General features: G+C 36.3%; 1 pseudogene; it reads left to right on the top strand.

Moving 5' to 3' along the window:
• LOC141665502 (monocopper oxidase-like protein SKU5) overlaps positions 1-20,932 on the top strand; it is a 29,842-nt pseudogene extending 8,910 nt beyond the window's left edge.
• Positions 20,933-22,199: the final 1,267 nt, after the last annotated feature.

Consider the following 22,199-nt stretch of genomic DNA (forward strand, 5'->3'; position numbering starts at 1 on the left):
TGATCTTCGTTGAGTTCGTGAAAGTTAAGCTCTTGAAAGGTATGATTCGTTATCTCCATAATCTGCCCACAATTATACATGGATCCTGTTTTTGGGTTTCGAATTTTTTTTGTTTTATTTACGTTTATCCGTTGCGTTTTATGCTTCGGAACCCAACAATGGTATCAGAGCTACGTGTATAAGGGGCTGATTTGGTTACGTGTTTACTGTATTTTTACAAGTATGCATGTGTGATGAGTCTTCCATGATAACAGTTATGTTATATGAGTCTACCATGATAACAATTATGTTATAAGAATGATATGATGAATCTGTTAATGATCTATATGATGATACTAGTATGTTTAAGATCTGCCATAACTCACATGTATGCGATATCTTATAATATGTATATTAATACATGTTTTTGGTAACTGGGATATGGGTTGTGTGTATACTGATACATGCTTCTGGAATAGTATTCTGATACATGTTTTGCTAGTATTCTGATACTTGATTTTGCAAAAATTTCCGCCATCGGGGGGCTCGCTGCCCCCCCCCCCGAACCCCCCCCCCCAGCGACCTCACCGCAGAGGTCGATCCGCGTGTTTAGGGTTTCGTTTTAACTTGTGCTTATGACATATGCTTTACTTATTTATTATTCTTGATTGGATCATGATAAGTGATAAATAGTATGTCATCTTTATATGATCTATCATGTTCTTTAATGGTTACTTGAGCATGGTGCATAGTTATGGCCTTAAGACCTTAGTTGTAATGGTTTATTCTTTTGGTTTGTAATAAATACGACTTGCATGTCGTTTTCTATTTGTAGTTGTTTTATCTCGAATGTAACTCGAGCTCTTTTGTAAGTTCATTAGTATACTTCTTAATGTAACATCTAAGAAGGACAAGGGAACAAGGAGGCATCCTATGTATAACGACTCGTATATTTTAAATGTATAATTGTTAAATAATTAATAAATAAAATATGTGTATTGGTAGTGCCAGCAGTGTATTGTGTGTTACTATTTTTATATGTGACTGTGGTCGTATAAGGATTATTTGTGTAATAATTAGTGAGTGGTATTGTTCTGTTCCACTTTAAAAAGTGGATTTAATTGCAGTTTTATTTTCATAAATGATTGGATTGTCTCTAAAATTGTTTTTATGATTTTATAATTACAATAATTACTTTTGAGACTTTCTAAAATTGAGAAATCAATATTTCATTAATTATTTATTTTTAAATGATTTTCTGAGTGTGATTAATGGTAACATCCATATTTAATTATGGAAATCTTCAAAAATTATGAAACTTATATTTTATTAAGTTCGTATTATTCTGAGAATTTTAAAATTATTTTGGGAATTTTCGGAGTTAGTTTCACCCGCTTGTTGTTTCGTTATTCGTTAAAAGCGGGTATAAAATTATGTTCCGAAAATTGTTTTTAAATTATGAAAATTACGTTTTTATTTACTTCGGGATATTTATAATATTTTAAAAGTATTTTCACGATTTTCCTAATCTCTTTTATTCGCAATTCGATTCGTTATATTGCGAATTTCGGAACAAGTTGGGGCTTTTAGTCGGTAATAGGGACACGTGTCAACCATTTTGGGTACATGTCAAAATACTACTAAGCCTCCAGTTACGTGTTAAGTGCAGATTGGATAAAAAAATAAACAAAACATACACAGAGACACAGCTTGTCTCTCATCTCTCTTTTATCAATCTCTCTATCACACTCACTCTTTCTCTCTGCTCTCGAACTCTCCTCCTGGTCTCTCCCTCTTTAATCTGTTCCGCTTATTCTTCGCAGCTCTTCCCTGTTCTGGGTAAGTGCCGCCATCCTCCTTCCTTTTTCCCGGCCGCCTGTTGCCGCCGGTTTGCCGGAGAGGCGACGGTGGTGGGGGCGGGGTTGTGCTCGGTGAATTTCTCGGCCCTGTTTTTGCTTGATTGTTGTAGATATATATACATACGTATGTATGCATATGTGTTACAGTTGGGTATGATGGTCGTATTTCTTCTTGTTTCCCCCAGTTTTTGGATGCCTGAGTCGGGTTACACGCGCGAGCGTGTCTCGTTTGTGATGATTAATATTTTTATTAATTCTGATTTTTTTTCTCTGATGGATTGTAGTGATGAAACCTGAATGATTGTTTGGGATTTATTCGATTATTTCCTATAAATTCGAAGTAAATATTTAAGGTATTTACTCGAATTATTTGGTATTATTTTTCGAATAAATTCCTGTAATTATTTGGATTATATTTCAAAAGTTATAATATTTAATCGGTGAAGGTTCGCGATGGAAACCCGATTTATACGGGCACCCGCGAATTTTTACCGCCGTCCGCGAGGAATTTCGACGAGCGGACGGTGGACTGTGATGAATTAATTCTGAGTCCTACGAATAAATAAATATAAAATACGAATAAAAATATAAGATGTAAATAATTATATGTAATTGGTGTTAGAAAAATTGTGAATTGGCGTTGTTGACTGAAATCGGTGATTGGGATTTGGATTGTTGGTTTGAAATTGTTGATTGAGACGTCGAGTTGTTCGACGGGTAGACCGATAAACAGAGGAGGTGCTGCCGAATTTTCAGAAATTAAATTCAGAAATTCGGAACATAACCTGTAATTATCGGAACGTCGAACGAGTATAAATAAGTATATACATATATTCTGTGTGGAAAGTGATTGTATGTTGTAGTGAGTGTTTTGTTAAAACTCGATAACTCTAATTTTGTAAAATAATTAGTATATGTATTTTCTGAGAACAAACACTAAACCGATTTTGAGAACGTGAACCCAAATTGTTGTGTATGTTATTATAATATGCGTAATTACGAGTCGGATTTGAATATCGTTGGGTAGAATTAGTATCGAGGATATGTCAAGCATACCTAGACGTCTAACGTAGAGTATTTCGGCTCTGTAGGTATTAGTCAAAGGACTCAAAAAGTGATATCGAACTAAAGATAATCTAGTGTTCAGTCGACAAGCGCAGCGAGGTTCCTAAGTGAAGGACCTGGGCGTTGAAGTCGGATCCAGGATAGTCAAATAGTAAAGTGATAAAGCCGAGTGTCCCAAATCAGTTCAAGGTCAATCAGAGATAGTTGTATCGCTCTGCAAGGCAAGTACCCCTGACCATTCTTTTATGGTTCAGTGTATATGAATAGCTAAATGTTTTATTCTCGTAATGGAACAGAAACGTTTTAAGTTACGTATCCCCTGTAGTTATAAATCACTGTTTTCGAATTGTTTTGGGGAAAAGTAACTTCGAAAGGTACCTGTCTCAAATGGAATGATTTGCGAAACGGATTTTAAATGTGTGTTGGCTAAATGAATGATTTTGAAAATGAGATAGGTACAAGTGTTTTAAAAACTGGATAAAACGGTCAGATATGGGATACATTGGGGCCAGAGTAGGCCTATTGAGGTGGCGTAAGAGGATAATTCGGTTGCGCGCATTATAAAACCGATTAGTCCAGCAGGTCAGAGACCTAGCTAGTCTCTGAGTTTCGGAACAGGTAAATGGGATGGCAGTTAGAGCCGTCTGGTGTTGATAGCCTGATCAGCTGTCTTCACATATCCGCTACGTATCTGATTTGGTTTTGTGTGATTCCCGTAAGGGCATGAATAGTTAATATAGCGGATTTGGAAATGAAAATGGCATGCTAGAATTATTCTTTGGTATTTATACACAGCACACTACTGATGTTATTGTTTTACAAAACATGCTAGTTTTGATATCCAGTTTATATTTGTTTTACATGTTTCTAACGAATTATGAATTCTGTTCCTATAACTGTTTTACTTTAAACTATTTTACTTGTTATTCATATAGCGGTATTGCTGAGCAAGCAATTGCTCACCCTTGCAGAATATTTTATATGTATTGCAGATGCTTAGGAGATTCTTGCGCGGTAGTCAGGGCAGAGTTCCAGCTCCTTTGTGGCAGGCTCCTCTGAGGTAGTTGTGTACAGACCAGATGAGTTCTGTTGAGTTGCTGCATTAAATTAGTGGTCAGGATTGTGTAAGGTAATTTGGGTTGTGTTGGTTGAATAACCTAAGTCATACTTAAACCTGGAAAAGGTTTTGGTAAAGGGGTCATAGTTATATTTTTAGATTGAATTATAATTGTTATTATTGTTGTTGGTGACGTCAACTCCTGACCCCGAGGTTGAGGCCGTCACAGTTGGTATCAGAGCTACAGGTTTGAGTCCCTGATTTAGGTTAAGAGTGGAGTTAAAAGAGTGTAGGATGGTTTATATATAGGTGTGAGTCAGCAACTCAATCAGAGGAGCAAGTCTATGAGTTTAGTCAAGGGTTTCTAAGGTGTAACCCTGACGTTTGTTGAGGATTGATTGGAACTGCCCTAATTTAGAGTACGTTTCCTTTGTATATGTATTATAAGTAATGTCCGATAGAGACTCCTAGTTTTCCTTTCGAGAGTTCGAGTCTGATTGAGAAAAGTCATCTTCTCAGCATGCCCGTGATGTGTCAAGTAAAGAGATGCCCCGTTATTTCTAAAGATCGTATTATCTGTATCAAGGAATGTTATTGGATTGATTATGCGATTTTTGTGAGTTCGGATAGCATGATAATAGTTAGGGGCTGTTATGACGACTAAGTTTGGTAATGAATGTGGATCAGATTGGGAGATGACATCCTTGAACTCTTTTATTTCTCCCTTTAAATGTATTTTATCTTCGGAATAATTGTGTCCTATCCCATAAATTGTTTATCTTTCTTGTGAGAAAGTTATGAACCTGAGGTAAGCTACTTAGGGTCTTGTTGATCTCCTTACAAATCAGATTCTTTCTTTTCTATTCGTGAACTTCTTATTTGAATATTGTTCTTTTCCTTGGTAACTTTTCGGTTGATTGGGGCAAACAATGCATATGAATTGACCAATTGTCTTTGTGACAAAAGGGTCTGGTGGGACGCCACCGAGTTATGTGTTGTGACCGTATGGTACTAAGACTGGCCATCTTATGTACTTGTATGGTTGCTCTCAGTCATATCTATATTTTCTTCTTCATTGTTTCTTCTTATTCGATTTCCTTGAGCCAGAAATTTTATTGGATATTTTATGGAAATGAATTTTTGGCGACTAGATGGTTCTCGTTATGGAAAGCAAGTAAGAGCGACTGTTGAAAAGAACGAGAGTACTATATTAATATATTACTTTGGAGTAGTGGTAATTGCAAGAGTTCCGGACCTAATGATGGAATTATAGCTTCAGGAAAAGTAAAGTAATGGTTGATGGGTTACTTTTGGGTGACAAGAAACCATCCTTAGAAGAAGGATTGGTAGAAGCATGGACGATGACCCTTAGTGAAGTCAGTGTCCCTTAAGCTTGACTCGACCTATTGGCTTGTTCTACATAGTGCGTAACTAATATATTCAGCCGACTTTTGTGGTATGTTGGAAAAATTTAGATGTTGTACTTGAGTAGTGATAGGAAGTTGGTTAGTTGTTGTTATATTGAGGAACCGTGCTACGGCATTTAGTTTCTTTGTATTTTAGATTTCTGAACCGTTGTTGATTCTGCTACTGCTATTGTTGCTAATGCTGCTAATCTAAATTTCTTTTATAAATGGATCCCGATATTAAAGACATGGGTACTGTGATTGGGCAACATTTTCCTGATACAGGTGCACCGTTTAAACGGTGATACCTTTTGTTAAATATTTTTGGTTATTGAATAAACTCATATATCTATATTTCAGGAAGATGCCACCCAAGAAAGTTACCCAGTCTAAAGAAAACAGTAGTAGTTTTGCGGAGGGTCCAGCTATAAATGAAATTCTAGACTTGTTGCGCCAGCAGCAGCAACAACAGTTACAGTTAATCCAACAGGTTCAGCAACAGCAACTACTGTTGCAGCAGCAACAGCAAGGAGTGAACCAAAGTGCTAGTTTCAAATACTTTCAGAATGTTAACCCTCCTGAGTTTAAAGGTGAACCTAATCCAGTAGCTGCTGGAGCATGGTTACAAGAGATGGAGAAAGCTTTTAATCTTGTTCAAGTAAGTGAGAATCTTAAGGCTGATTATGCAAGCTATTTCTTGAAAAATGAAGCAAATTACTGGTGGGAGTCAACTAAAGCATTAGAGGAGAAGGCCCTGTTCCGTGGGCTAGGTTTACTGAGTTATTTTTGGAAAAGTATTTTCCTGACTGTGTAAGGAACCAAATGGGAATTGAGTTTCTAGAACTGAAGCAAGGTGACAGAAGTGTAGCTGAGTATGAGGCTAAGTTCACGGAGTTGGCTAGATTTGTACTAGATTATGTGTGCTCCGAAGCTCAGAAGGCAAGGAGGTTTCAACAAGGATTGAAGCCTGAAATTCGTAGTGGAGTGGTGGCATTGCAACTCAAAACGTATCCTTCCATAGTTCAGGCCGCCTTAGTAATTGAATTTGATCAGAAGTTAGCCGCTAGAGAACGAGAAGATAAGAAGGGAAAGATTGATGATATGGAAGAAGCATCAGGTCAAGAAGGATCCAGTCAAAAGTCTCATAAAAAGGTCGGAAGGAGTAAGAATAAAGAATTTAGAGAGAAAAGTATTTCTTTAAATAGAATTAGTAACACCTCAGCTAGCTCTACTCAAGCCAATTCGGTTAAATCGCCTATATTGGAGTGTAAGCGATGCGGTAAGAGGCATGGTGGAAGGTGTAAAGCAAATACTGAATGCTTTAGGTGTAGTCAGAAGGGACATTACGCGTCAGAATATAAGGTGGAAAATCCAGGAGTCGTCTGTTATAACTGTCGCAAGGTAGGGCATATTGCCAAGAATTGTAGAAGTACTTCCCGAGATAGCATGGGAGGTAGTGCATCAAAAGGTTTGACGTCCAGTACAGCCAAGACTAAGCCTTGTAATGTGATTAAAAGTTTAGCTGCTCAAGGCCCTGATAAGGAACCAGGACAATAATTGATTACCGAAAGAAGCAAACGATAATATCCACGGAAACTAATATTAGTATAAGTATTCAAGGACATAAGCAAGAAGATAAGGCGTAACTAGTGCATATAAGGGATATCAAGAAGAAAACTTCAGAACTGTGGGATGAAAAGAATAATGAGACAAGGTGCATTCCGTGTTGTGCATTGAGGTGATTTATAGGAAAGAAGAATGGATGTATGAAGTACGTGTTGATTATCAGAAGTTAGAAAAGTTGATGAATAGGAATAAGTAACTCTGCATAGAATCGATTATTTATGAAGGGAACATGTTGGTTCTTGAAGAAAGACCTAAGATCAGACTATTATCAGCTAAATGTAAGCCTGAGGACATACTAAAGATTGCAAATAGAATAAGTTATGGATGTTGCAAGTTTTGGTGATAATAGGCGGAGTAATAAGTGTGTCATTTGTCTATAGGGAATTAAGGAATATGGTGTGACAATAGTACTTGAATGATATGATCGTATTTATTGATAACATCCTCACCCATCTAAGGGCTAAGGAAGGTTAAGTTGAAAGCCTAAAGAAGTGTCTATGAAAGGTTGAGAAGTAGGAATTGTATACCAAGCTTCAAAAGTATGAGAACTTGATTAAAATTGATTATGAGCCATGGTTGTTTAAGTGACTACCTACCAAGAAAAGTTCATTCAGGGATAGACGTCTTGAGTAGAAAAGAAAATTGAATATTACTAAGATCATTGAAGAGTTGACAGAAGAATGGAAGAAGTGAGAAATTGAAGATGCAAGTACCTGGAGATAGTGAAGAATAGTTGTATGAGAGCACCCTTAGACAGAGGGTCAAAGTAAGAAGATGATTCAGACAATATAAGATATGTGGAGAGTATATATATATGATGGGTTTAAAATGTGAACTGCAATAATCACCTACCATGGATTGAGTTTCTATGATAATAGTTATCATGTTAGTACGAAAATGTTACTTTGTGAAGTATTGTATGGACATAAGTGTGGGTCTTCACCCTAGTAAGAGAAATGGAAGTAGAGACATGTGTAAGTTCTGAATTAATTTAGTACATCAAGAGTTCTGAAAACTATGATACTTCTTTCAAGGATTGAATCTATTCAAGTCTTATCTTGTAGTCTCATCTGGGTGATGAACTTTTGAAACTGATTATAACTTGAACGGTGGTAGTTCAAGTAGTATTCGGATATAAGTATATTGGAGTATCTTGTAACTTCATCTTTTAAACTTATATCTAGTTAATGATTATCTTATGCATGACAAAGATTTTCACAAAAATGTTGAGACAAGGTTAGATATATGAGATCACCTTACAACGATAGTTTTATACAGTTATAAACTGGAACTCTGTGTATATTATGCATGGAAGAGGACTTCCAAGATTTGGAAAAGTATATATGTATATATACTGAATATTTTGCGACTTGGTCGCGTTAAGATATCAACTTGGTTCATTTCTTCTTAACCAAGATTTTCATGAGTACTATGAGAAGGCTCATATATTGTTAATCATTATACATATTATTTTAGTGGGCTTGCTGCTCACCCTTGCTTTCTTCTTTCATCACACAACATCAGATAGACAAGATGAACAGGACCAAGCTCCCAATTCGCGAGCGGATAAGAAACGTTCCGCAGTTTCCTATAGGCGTTGATGTCGCTGTAGCTGAGGTAGGAACTACCAATAGGCTAGGCTTTCAACTTTTGATGTACCAGATTTATGTATATTTATCAATTGAAATAATGGCAAAGAAATGTAAATTTATTCAGAAATCCTTTTAAGGTGTATTGGCATATAATTGTGGAATAAAACGACTTGTGTTTATTTTTGGATATTCATCTCTGAGACTATAACTTGTGGTGTGTGTGTTTATGGTAGGGTCACAGTACAGAATAGTTGATTATTTATTAAGATTGGGTGTTATTAAGGGAAATGGAACTCGTGACAACCCGGATCCCCGACCCCGGATTTGGGGGTGTTACAGAAGTGGTATCAGAGCTAAGCGTTATAAACCTCAGAGATGATGTGACGTTAAGATAATAAGTTCATTAAGATAATAAAAACTTTTGCCAAGTTCATAGTCGGGCTACCTAACGTAGCACTGACAGTTAAAACCCTTATGGAAACCCTTATAAATGTAGCGATAGAAGCGTAGTTCGTTATCGTATATGGTAGCGGGACTCCGAACCCTGAGGTTGAGGAGCAACAACGCGATGATGTTTTATTACTTATTGGAGATCAGATTATGGATCCGATAGAGCGTCCTAACGCGGGATCGGATGATGTTCATATTGAGGATGTAGCGGTTGAGGATGTTGTCCTAGAAGGGATAGTTGCTGAGGAGGATCCCATGAAGGATCCTGATAAGAATGAATAAAGGACTACTGAGGAATTGATGACCATGGTTAGGGCAACTCCCAGAGGTAGGATTGGCCGGTCACTACCGGAGGTTCGTTCAAGTTTGTAAAGATAGTAGCCCCTTTAACGCGGCTTACTTGTAAGACTGAGAAGTTCTAATGGACAGAAAAATGCGAGAACAGCTTTCAAGAACTGAAGCAAAGGTTGGTGACGGCTCCTATGTTGGCGTTTCCGGATAGAAAAGGAGATTTTGTGATTTGTAGTGATGCTTCGCATAAGGAATTAGGGTGCTTCTTATACAGCACAGCAAGGTAATCGCGTACTAGTCAAGACAATTAAGGGAATATAAAAATTCGATATCCCCACCCATAAGCTTGGGCTCGTGGAAATAGTTTTGCCCTAAAGATTGGAGGCACTACTTGTATGGAGAGAAGTGCGAGATTTACCTAAGCCATAAGTGCTCTAGTGCATTTTCACGCAGAAAGATCTCAACATGCGCCATAGGAGGTGGTTATAGCTAATCAAGGATTACGATTAAGAGATTCTTTATCATCCAGGGAAAGCCAAAATGGTGGCTACTGCCCTTAGTATAAAGGAGAGACTCAAGATGATAATGTCTTTGGGGAGAGTTTATAAGAGATTTTGAGAAAATGGAAATAGAAGTGAAGGTAACCGGAGCCGGTACCGAAAAGCTGTTTGAGATTGCAATACAGTCCGAATTATCGGAAAAGAACATATTGTGCCAGAAAAAGTGATGAAGAAAGGCAAAGAGCCAACAATTAGATAAAAGATTAATACCGAGAAAGATGATAAGGGAATAATGAGGTATTCCTACAGAATTTGGGTTCCAAATGTTCAAGAGCTTAAAGATGAGATCTTAGATGAAAGCTAGTTTGAGGAATAAGATTTAGAGCAAACCCTGAACCTGATAGTCAGGGAGGTCGCCATCAAGATAGAAGGAACCCATAACATAATGAAGTGGAAAATGAGGATTTAAAATATGTAGGATGACCCCGATTATGGGGAGGAGGAGGGAATGTTCAGACTAAGGAAACAGAAAGTTGAGTAAAGAAAGGAGACCCGAGACGGTACTCCTATACGGCAATTCATGGACCTGTCTAAAAAAAAGAACTTAGACTATTATCCCCAACCACCACCTTGAGGAAACAATGCGGTAGGAAATTCTTTCATGACCTTTAAATCACTAAGCTCTCAGAGTTCCAAGGAACAGGTTGACCCAGTCGAGGCAAGAGCCTGGCTAAAGGAAATATAAGAATCATTTGAAATTCTAAATGATTAACGAATCACAAAAGACTGTTTTGTCACTTACCCTCCTAAGAGAGAGGCCACACGGTGGTGAAAGGCCAAGGAAGGCACGGAGCAAGAGATTATAATAAACTGATTTAAGTTCAGTCAATTGTTTTCAGGAAAGTACTTCCCAAGGTTATGGAGATATTGTAAAAGCTTTAGAGCCAGAATAAAGGCAGACGAGTATGATGAATTATGAATCTAAGTTGTAAAAGTTATCAAGATTCGTTCTGAGGACACGAATCCAGAATGACGGGAGGTTTGAAATCAATGCTTATGTTGTGTTAGTTCATGAAATAATGATAAGAGAAAGGAAGATAAAAAAGAAACTGAAGTGGAAAGGAATATAAAGGTAATAGAGTTTGAGGTATGATAAGGGAGTTGGGTATGAGGAAACCCTAAAGACTCGTAGCAATAGAAATAGAAAAGTATGCATTTATCAGGATGAGGGTGATTCACCATGAGTTAAAATTGATGGTTGAGGGCATAAGAGATACATATATTTTATCCCCTGTAAGTTGGGAGGATTCGAGGAAACCTTGAGATAATTCGAAGGATAAATAATGAGACGCGGATAGACTGAGGAGGCAAGGAAGTAAGAAATTAGGAAAATTGGATGAAGGAAGTGACCTTCAAGAATGTGAAGTGTAAGATCGGTGGCTCGATACCCAGAAAGGGAGACGCCAGGTATGAAAGATATCCCAACATTGAGGTGACTGTTGAGATAAACAACAAAAGTAAATAAGGAATTGTTAAGAAGAGGTTCACGTTGAACACGGCCAATATCTTCCAGAACATCCTTGTTATCGTTACCAAATTAGACAAGAAAAGCGGATAACCGTTGTTATCTTTTGGAGGCCATATTGATTGACCTCATTTTGAATACAGATGTTATTGTGAAACTAGGCATATACTATCGAGGTGGGAATGATTGAATAAGACACCCATATCAGGGATATATGACTTGATTTATCCATGGAAGGATGCATGTACCTTTTTAAAGGTGGAATTAAGGATAGAACATCGGTAACTTAAAACGAATCCTAGGGGAATGCTTAAAGGTTGGCATTTCACCCTTAATAGGGATAGTATGAGTTTTGACAGTATGAATTGGAAAGGATTAAGGTAATAACAACCTTTAAGAATCAGTGGAGAAATTTTTTTTCAGAAGTATATAGACAATGATTCTGGTATTAATAAACGGTATCTTGATATGCCCTGTATCTAGGGAATACATGAGGAACGATTCAAGGATAACCTTAGAGGTTTTACAAGGAGAAAGGTAATATTCAAAATTCTCAAGAATAGAAATGTTGATAAAGGAAATATGACGTAATTATAATGATGCCAAGTGGGGCACGTGTTAAACCATGAGAAAGTATGGATCGAACCAGTAATGGTCGAAATTGTTCAGGGCAATTAGGACCTAAGATAAAAGATGTCCTAAGTATGATTAAGAGTTAGTCGTGACAGTGATTAACCTCTAAAGACTGAGGCAATAACTTATGGAAAAAAAAATGGTGATAATTTTTTTTTTAATTTTTACTCATCAGATTTTAAGGAAAACATCTTCATACAAGCGGTGATGGGAAATGAGGTAGAAAATTAGTGAAAGTGGTTAAGATGACATTGATTGTAAGGAAATATTACTATCAAGAAAGGCCAAAGAGTGGCCGACACTTTAAGTGTAAGAGGACAATTACAGGCGCTCGTGCCAGAGGAATACAGTGATAATGGTTGAAGCCGTAAAGGTTGTATTATGGTTTGAAAGATTGACATTCCTTCTGATGACTGTGCAATACCCAACCGTAATAGTAGTTTGGTAAAAGGTTTAATTTGTGTAATCGACATGAGCGGGCTATCTATCTTAGAAGGTACTATCTTGAGAATGAGCCTAGACCATGTTTCAAAATGACTAAACGAACCTTTGAGTTAAGTCTTCTATCGAAGGCATATGATTAAGAATGGTATTAACCTGCTATCGTTGCTTTGATTGAAACTCTTCTACAATTTTATCTGCTTCATGTCATGTATGTATGTCAGGATCAGGAGTGTTCTTCATGAATCATGAATGGTGATTATGTTACCTCCTTAGAAGGATTTGATACGACATGTATGGACTCCGTATGGTTAGATAGTAAGATTTTATGGAACGTGAATGACGACAGTAGGTCAGTGGTGGACCATAGTAATGCAGCAATGATTCTGCGAGTAATGAGTCGATTACAACCATGAGAGTTGTATTGGAATGGATGTTGAGATTGAGTACCACTAATCGGGTTGTGGTGGTGTATAAGTTATCATTGATAGACTAATTAAGTAGATTATCTACCTATTGAATATTTATTCCTTCTTATCAATAGAGAGTCGTATTACTATACGAGGAAGGTTGCAGTGCAAGCATAGAATTCTAGTAACGGTGATGTCAAGAATGAAATCCCAGATTCGATTTTCGATGTCGAGGGAGCTTCAAAGGTGATTGTGTATAAGCTCGAGGAAGAGCAAGGGTCCATAGAATGATGGACGGAATAGTAAAAATATTTAGGCATATGAAATGTGATGCGATAATACTTGATATATATACATATATGTTTTGTTCTCCTATGACAAACCTCTATAGTTCAGAGGTAGGTTCCAAGCCAGATATTTTGTAGCAGTATATTTTTTTTCATATATACAATTCTCTTCAATTCGTTCTTTTCTCTTCTTTTCATTTCATATAAACTGAGAAGAACAACCCTTCCAGATGGGGAGGTATTGCCGAATGACTATCTATCTGTGTGATAGAAGCCGAGTAGGATACCAGCTATTGTTTAATTGCTTGTCAAGTACTAAAGGTTGGCCACCTTCTATACTAACTATGCAATGTAACAAGTGTTCATGATCATAGTGATCTCTCAATAAATTCTTTTACTTCTATATGAAGGACTAAGCTTTCGAAGATAGAAGCAGCTGAAAAAAAAGGAGTAGTAAACTTGTGGTGGTATTCGGAATGGAAACACATTCGTGATACTAAGGTTGATGTGGTTATTAAAAGGTTATAGAACGCTAACGAGCAAAAGTATAACCAGTATAATATTAGGAATGGAAGGTAGTAGCGATTACGAACTGGAAAAGAATGGGTATTGAGAAGTAAAAGCTCTAATGCTAAAAGCTATAATGAGAGTCTGTGCAATAGACTTGAAAGAATTTGGAATGATCACTTAACGCGGATTAAGTTTTCTTACGACAATAGATCATATGTCAGTATTGAGATATCGCCTTATGAGATCCTTGAGGGAAGACAATGTCGATCTCCCTTATGTTAGGATGAAGTTGTAAGAGCGTAAGATGCTCGGACCCGCAGTAGTCCAAAGGACCAAGGATATAATAGATTTAATCAGAGGACGGCTGGTAGTAGCCCAAGATGGGCACACGAAGTATGTTGATTTGACACGAAAGGATAAAGAATAGGAAGTAGGGAACCTAGTGTGTTTAAAGGTATCCCCTTGGAAACCCTTGGAAAGGATTGATGGGGTTCGGAAAGAAAGGAAAGCTAAGTCCACAATTTGTCGGACCCTTGGATATATTAAGACGTTTTGGGAAGTTAGCATATGAGATAGCCCTACCCCCGAACATTTAGCAAGTTCATAACGTGTTCCACGTATCAATGTTAAGTAAGTGTAATTCGGATGCCAGATAAATAGGGGCATATGAGCGCATAGACATGCAACCAAACGTAACCTATATGGAGCAACCAGGAAGGGTTATAGAGTGAAAAGGAACAAGTGCTTAGGAGGAGGGTTATCAAACTATTCAGAGTTTGATGGAAGAACCACAATGTGGGAAAATTTACTCGAGATTTAGAAAGTGCAATGTTAAGAGAGTATCCCTATTCATTTTCTATCTGATTCCGGGACGGAATCCATTTAAGGAGGGGAGACTGTAATAACCCCAAAATTTTGAACTTTTTGTAACCCTTATGAATAGTGTTTTTACTGAATGAGAAAACTTTTCATGCCACACTATGTAGGGGTTCTGTTATGGATATTCTGAGATTTTATTAGTACTCTATATGGTATATAAGTGTATGTAAAGATCGTCAGAATCCAATTCCGAACGCTTTGATTTTTCCCGGAAATCCACTATATACGAAAAGAATTGAGTATAAGGTAATAGGATAAAAAGGATTTAAATAAAAGGATTATAAGAGAGGATCATAAAAGGATTATAATGTATTGAGAAAGGTTAAGGAAACCCAAGTAATAAGATCCTGGGTATGATCCCTCAAACGATAAACGAAAATGAAAGTTAAGCGAACCGTATAACAGATCAGCGGTCATTAGGCAAACAATTAGGAAGTTAATCAAGGAGGTTAGGGATGATGAGGTCATCCAACCAATAAGGAGAGGACAAGTAAGAGATGATGACACAATAAGGTGATGTAAGCATGACATAGGGAGGGAGGAGATGTGGTTGGTTTATAACCACACAAAGACAAGGTTAATAAGGTAATTAACCAAAATAAAAACAAAACTACATCCACCAAGCCAAAACAAATCATTTCATCAAAACAAAAATTGTATTTCTCTTCACCAAGAACATTTGCTCTCGGCTTTTTCCATTTTCATAGAGAAGATTTTTCAAAATCCAAGTTCCAAGCTTCCTAAATTGGTAAGATAATTCTCTAGTACTCCTTATGCATAGTTATGGCTATCTTATGAGTTTAAGCCTCTAGTTCATTCTTAATCTTCTCCAAGAAATTAATGAAGAAGACAATGAATAGTGATTTCAAGGTTTTTAACTTGATTTTTCTTGTTTTTCCTTTAAGATCCAAGCATCCCTAAGACATCTCAAGGCTTCTTAAGGCTTCCTAGCTACTCACATCACTTCAAGGAAGGTATATCATCTCCAAACCCTAGCTTTACTTTGTATATTAGGATGATTTTGGTTGTTATGGTAATAGAGTAGCTTAATGCTTGTTGGTTTAGAGTTTGGGTTGGAATGGTGGTGAATTGAATGTTGAAATCTTATGGTTTGGTTAAAGGACTTAAGTATAGTTTAAATTCAAGTTTAAGAATAAGTATAATTGTTAATATTGAGTTGATTGGGGCTGTTATGATGTATTGTGGATTGATGTTGGTTTTATGGATGGATTGGGATTGATTGGTGGTTGTATTGGAATGGTATAAAATTGGGAAATCGCGTAAACATAGCCGTCGTAATGTCCGATTTACTTTAGACTGCTTTTGTTCATAACATTAGGACCCGAAAACTCCCTGCTAAGTTTTGACCATTGCCATGTTTAGATAGTTCATGTTACGAGCTTCGTTTTGATATGTGGTTCGTTTGATTCCGATGTACGGTTTAGGAGAAACAGCCGTTTTAAATAACGACATTTCGCGAACGAATCATTACCCCTAGCCTTACTTTGAAACATAGGTTAAAGACCTTAAAGGGCTAATTGGAGTATGAACCAATTATTTTAAGTGGATTAGGCAGTTGGTAAGGTACTCGCGAAAGAATCGCCTTAAAACCCTTAATGGTTAATTTATTAAAAATGGTGGAGCCGGGGGTACTCGAGTGACTTAAGAGAATCAGTAAGCGCAAAGCGAGCGTTAGAGTCTAATTTGGTTAAAGTATAGATTTACAAGTGACTTTGGTTTAATTCCAACTCACATGTTGTTTATAGGTTACCAGACTCATCCCGAGCCATTTGTAAGCCCCAGTCGCTCAGGCAAGTTTTCTACCCGTATAACTGTTGTTGTGATGTATATGTGTATATGCATGATCTTGCGATAAATTCATATTTGTTATTAGCAAATTCTTGCGATATATTGTAGCATGTGATATGGTATATATGCATGCCTGTTTCATATTCTTGATTTATATATCTGTTGGTTCAAATGCTTATTAGTTGCATAATACCTATGTTAGAGATAAGCGGTAATTTGCATATACCCTTAGTAAAGGGGACCCCAAGGTGAACATATTTCTAAACCGGGAGTCGATGTTCCCGAGTATATTATATATATATATATATATATTTATATATATATATGGATATAGTTTTCAAAAATATTGATCGAATAAGGTTTATTCGATAACTTTATGTTATTAATGAATATTACTTGAATATTCATTCGAGGAATTATGACTCACTTTATATTATTTAATGAATATTACTTGAATATTCATTCGAGGAATTATAACTCACTTTATATTATTAATGAATATTAGTTGAAACGATAGTTTTATACAGTTATAAATTGGAACTCTGTGTATATTATGCATGGAAGAGGACTTCCAAGATTTGGAAAAGTATATATGTATATATACTGAATATTTTGTGACTTGGTCGCGTTAAGATATCAACTTGGTTCATTTCTTCTTAACCAAGACTTTCATGAGTACTATGAGAAGGCTCATATATTGTTAATCATTATACATATTACTTTGGTGGGCTTGCTGCTCACCCTTGCTTTCTTCTTTCATCACACAACATCAGATAGACAAGATAAACAGGACCAAGCTGCCAATTCGTGAGCGGATAGGAAACGTTCCGCAGTTTCCTATAGGCGTTGATGTCGCTGTAGCTGAGGTAGGAACTACCAATAGGCTAGGCTTTCAACTTTTGATGTACCAGATTTATGTATATTTATCAATTGTAATAATGGCAAAGAAATGTAAATTTATTCAGAAACCCTTTTAAGGTGTATTGGCATATAATTATGGAATAAAACGACTTGTGTTTATTTTTGGATATTCATCTCTGAGACTATAACTTGTGGTGTGTGTGTTTATGGTGGGGTCACAGTACATAATAGTTGATTATTTATTAAGATTGGGTGTTATTAAGGGAAATGGAACTCGTGACAACCCGGATCCCCGACCCCGGATTTGGGGGTGTTACAACCAAGGTGGATTCCTTGGACAAAAGAATGGTTGCTATGGAAGCTTCTCTTACAGCAATCCATCTACACCAAGCACAACAAACATACTTGCTTCAGAAACTGGTGGCTACACAGACCTCCTCCTCTACTCAGCTTGATGATAACAAAAAGGGGGAGAAAGAGAGTTCTATGAGTGAGGGGGAGCAAAAGGTGCTTAACATTCAAATGAGTAAAGCAATTGTGCCAACAATTGCTTTCATTAAGCCACCAACCAAAGATAGCATTGATCTGATAAATGAAGCAGCAGCCACTTTGAGAGCAGCTGAGAAGAAGCAGTTTAGTACAATAAATTGGGAGAAAAATGATGAGGATATTCAAAAGAAGTTTGGTCTAGCAAAGAAGCCAGAAAATCAGTCATTCATCACTCTCAAGTCAGGTAAATTTCTGTGAATGATATGAACATGAACTATCTGGAAAAAGGCCAGACATCCTGCATCAAATCCCCAAAGGCAGATCTAATTATGAAGCCAAAGCTGAACTACCCAAAGTCTTCACTCAAGAACCCTTTGGACACAGTGTATGAGACACCAAAGCCTGATGAGAAGAAACTGTTGTCAAGATCTATTATATTCTATAAGGATCCAGCTGATTCAGCATTCACTACAAGAAAAATGTCAATAGATATCACACATTAGACATCGGTTACGTTTGCCACTGATGTTAAAAGATTTTATAACATCATCCCGTGTTTTTATGATGTCATTGCCATTCGAAGACATCAGTTATTTTAAAACTGATGTCTAAAGTTACCTAAAAAAAATCAATTCGCGCCCACCTTAATATTTTCCCCCTTAGTCAAAATTTCCCCCCTTATCCCAAAAATTCACCCCGCTCATTAGCTAATATTTTGGTTCCCCCATTATTTTCTCTCGATTAAACACTCATCTCCCCCCGCTCACTATCACCTCGACAACTCACCTCACCATCTCAATTCCACTCACCTCACCTCTTCTCACCATCTCACCTCCCCTCACCATCTCACCATCTCTATGTGTTCATCATCTCAACTCAACTAAAGCTCTGTTGTTAAGCTTTATAAGCTTATCTAATCTCTATTCTTCAATCGAAATGGTCTTCTCTACATGATAACAAAATTTGTAAATTGGGGTTTCTTTAAATCAAAACCCTAATTTGTTAAATTGGGGTTTTTCCAAATTGAAACCCTAATTTGCTTATATGCCCTGTGTATGGTGCTTTCATTTAATTCAATATATTTTGGAGTTATTAATTCTTTTCAATTTTATGTTATATACATGACCTTTTTTGCATACGGTTGTGGATTTAATATCTAGGTATTCATTTGTTTAAAGTTTGATTGAAAGTTGGGTTGTGTTACTCATTGGTTTATACTTTTATGTTTGTATGTTATATAATTTAATTTTTATGTTACGTTGTGTTTGTGACTATGTAACTTTTTGGTTATCGCATAGATCCGTCTAAAAGGTTCTTTAATTATGCCCAAAGATATAGAACCCTGTCACTTCTATCTGTGGACTGCTATAATTGAATTTACTCTTCATCGTATTATTGTTAGACAAAAAGCATGTAAACTGCATTGTCGAGAATTGCCATTTTTAGGTTATACTAATATATTATGTACTATTTTTGGTGCAGATTATAGCAGTTAATGGAAAGTTTTTGGGTCCTACTTTCAATGTGACCACTAATAAAAATGTCATTGTGAATGTGAGAAACAAATTGAATGAGAATTCGCTTGTAACTTGGTAGGTTATGTTTTTTACTCTAGAAATGATTTAAGTTTTTCGTTTCAAGAATGTCTTTTGAGGGTGCAAGTATTCTGTTTTGGTATTCAAGGCCTAGAGTTCAAATGCATCATATTTCTTGGCAAGATGGGGTTCTTGGCACTAACTGTCCATTCGACCAGGGTGGAACTGGACCTATGAGTTTCAGGTCAAGGATCAGATTGGTAGCTTCTTTTACTTTCCGTCGTTCAACTTTTAGAGGGCATCAGGTGGTTTTGGTTCTTTCATCATTACTAATCGGAAAGTTATACCGCTGCCATTTAATATGCCTGACGGGGATATAGTGATTATCATCAGTGATTGGTATACCAAAAGCCATTCGGTTAGTTATTGCTATTGATTTATATGTTTTATGGGTATATCATTTTCGTATTAGTTGTATTGTGTTAAAAAAAATTCAAGATAGGCTCTGAGGACATCCTTTGACTCGGGCAAGGACCTGGGAATGCCAGATGGTGTCCTGATTAATGGCAAGGGACCTTATCAGTATAATGCGAGTGTACCAAATGGCATTGTCTATGAAACAATTAATGTTGATCAAGGTAATACTAAAGCTGTCCTCAACAATGCAAGTTTTACACGACTACACGAGTAATTAAGCCTAATGGGTTTAAAGTATATTCATGATTAGCAAACATGTTATAGAGCAAGCTGAACTTGTATTAGATAATATTTCAGTCTATTGTATATTCTTAAAGCCTTTGTAACAATAATTGATGTCTTTACATTGTACAGGAAAAACCTACCGAATTCGTGTGCACAATGTTGGTGTTTCAACATGTCTGAACTTTCGTATTCAGAGCCACAATATGCTATTAGCAGAGACTGAGGGGTACTATACGCAACAAAGTAATTATACTAGGTTAGACATCCATGTTGGACAATCTTATTCTTTTCTGGTTACTATGGATCAGAATGCAAGTAGTGACTACTATATTATAGCAAGTCCTAGATTTGTGAATGAATCAATTTGGCAGAGAGTTACCGGTGTTGCTATATTGCATTATTCCAATTCTAAAGGAAAGGCAACAGGTCCTCTTCCTGATCCTCCTAATGATGCTTATGACACATCATATACAGTGAACCAAGCAATGTCCATCAGGTTTGCTCACCCCCTCCTTGTTTTTCTGGTTCAAGTTTTCTTATCTATGTTATATGTACTATAAATAGCTGTTGTTTACATAATTCAGACATGGCACAAACTTTCATATTGTAATATCTATACCAATATATGTATACATAATGTAAATTATGTATATATAAATTTATTGTAGATATGATTTTAGATCACGCACAAGGGTTGCGAACTTGCTGATTTTGAACAGATATGATGACAATTTTTAGTTACGGTTGTATAGTCACGCTGGTAAAGATTAAATTTAGATTAGTGCGAACTTGTTATTTTGCAATCTATTAGTGCAAATGCTTTGTTTTAAATTAGTGCAACCATAATTGGTCCAGTGTTGATTGAAATATTTTAGGTGCGAAGCTGCAGGACTAGAAGATGCGTTGTGTAAACGAGTAATGATCACTCCTAAAGAAGTTATAAAACGAAGTCTTGATCCTCTTAGTGTAGCTGTTAGCAGGGATGGCTTAGCTAAGACACTATATTCTCGATATTTATGTTATTAGGGATGGCTTAACAAGCATATAATAATAGTTTGGTTTTGAACGATTCTGTAATAAAACTAGATACTTGATATTTATGTTGTTGAATATAAGTGTTTAGTTAGTTCATTATTTAATTACCTTCAATGAATAAATACTGATGTCAAAAAAAATAATTGTACATCACTTTTAATGAATAAATACTGATGTCAAAAAAATAATTGTACATCACTTTTAAAATATAAATACTGATATCTCAAAGGCAATTGTACAACATTTTTAGTGAAGAAAAACCGATCTCAAAATGATTGATATACATCGATTTTTCCTAAAAAACTGATGTCAAAGACTGACATTTTCAAGTCTAAAAGGAACATAAACATCACTTTGTTTGGGATAAAACTGATGTCTAAGTGCCAACATAGACATCACTTTTTACCAAATAAATCGATGTTTAATAACTGATTTTACATCACCTAAATGAAAATATTCGATGTCTATGTGAAAGAAAAAAACATAGCTCATTATATGTTTAATTTATTGTAATAGGTGTAATTTATTTACTAAATTATTTATTTCTAACATTTTTTGTAAAAAAACAATGCATGGATATCAGTTTTTTTGCCAGAAACGATGTCTAAGCAAGTAAAGACATCGGGTTATGGCCGATGTCTAGAATAGACATCACCGACATCAACATCGGTTGCCAAACAACATAGACATCGGCCAAAAACCGATGTCTATGGACATTTTTCTTGTAGTGATTGAAAAGGAGAATTGCCAAAGTTTTCAGAAATGGTAAGGAAATTTGTGTGGTGGCTTGACACCCTCAATTTGCTGAAGCAAAAAGGGAAGAAAAGGAAAGATTGAAGCAAGAAAAGAAGCAAGATGCTCTAGATGCTAAAAAGCTCAAACAAAAGAAGGAGCAAGCTGCTATCTTGGCCAAGTTGCAAGCTGTAAAACTCACACAACAAATTCCTGAACAACCATCTGAAACCACTGGATCTAAGGATCTAAAAATGCAAGAAGAATCACAGCAAAAAAGAAGGTTTAGATACAAACTTCACTCCAAGAGAAAAGTGAACTTTGATGAAGAAGGATTGGAAGATCAGGTTCCCAAAAAGTCTACTTCTACAACAACTCAAACATCCATGCCCTCTGTGACACATGAAGAATTCAAGATAGATCCATCCAAGAATTTCCATGGTGAACCTATCATTCCAAAGGATGAGCCAATAGACTGGGATAGTCTACCAATTCCTGAACTCAATCTACCTCATTTCATGAAGCC

The sequence above is a fragment of the Apium graveolens genome, chromosome 6, assembly GCF_009905375.1.
Source record: "Apium graveolens cultivar Ventura chromosome 6, ASM990537v1, whole genome shotgun sequence".
In the NCBI taxonomy this organism is placed as follows: domain Eukaryota; kingdom Viridiplantae; phylum Streptophyta; class Magnoliopsida; order Apiales; family Apiaceae; genus Apium; species Apium graveolens.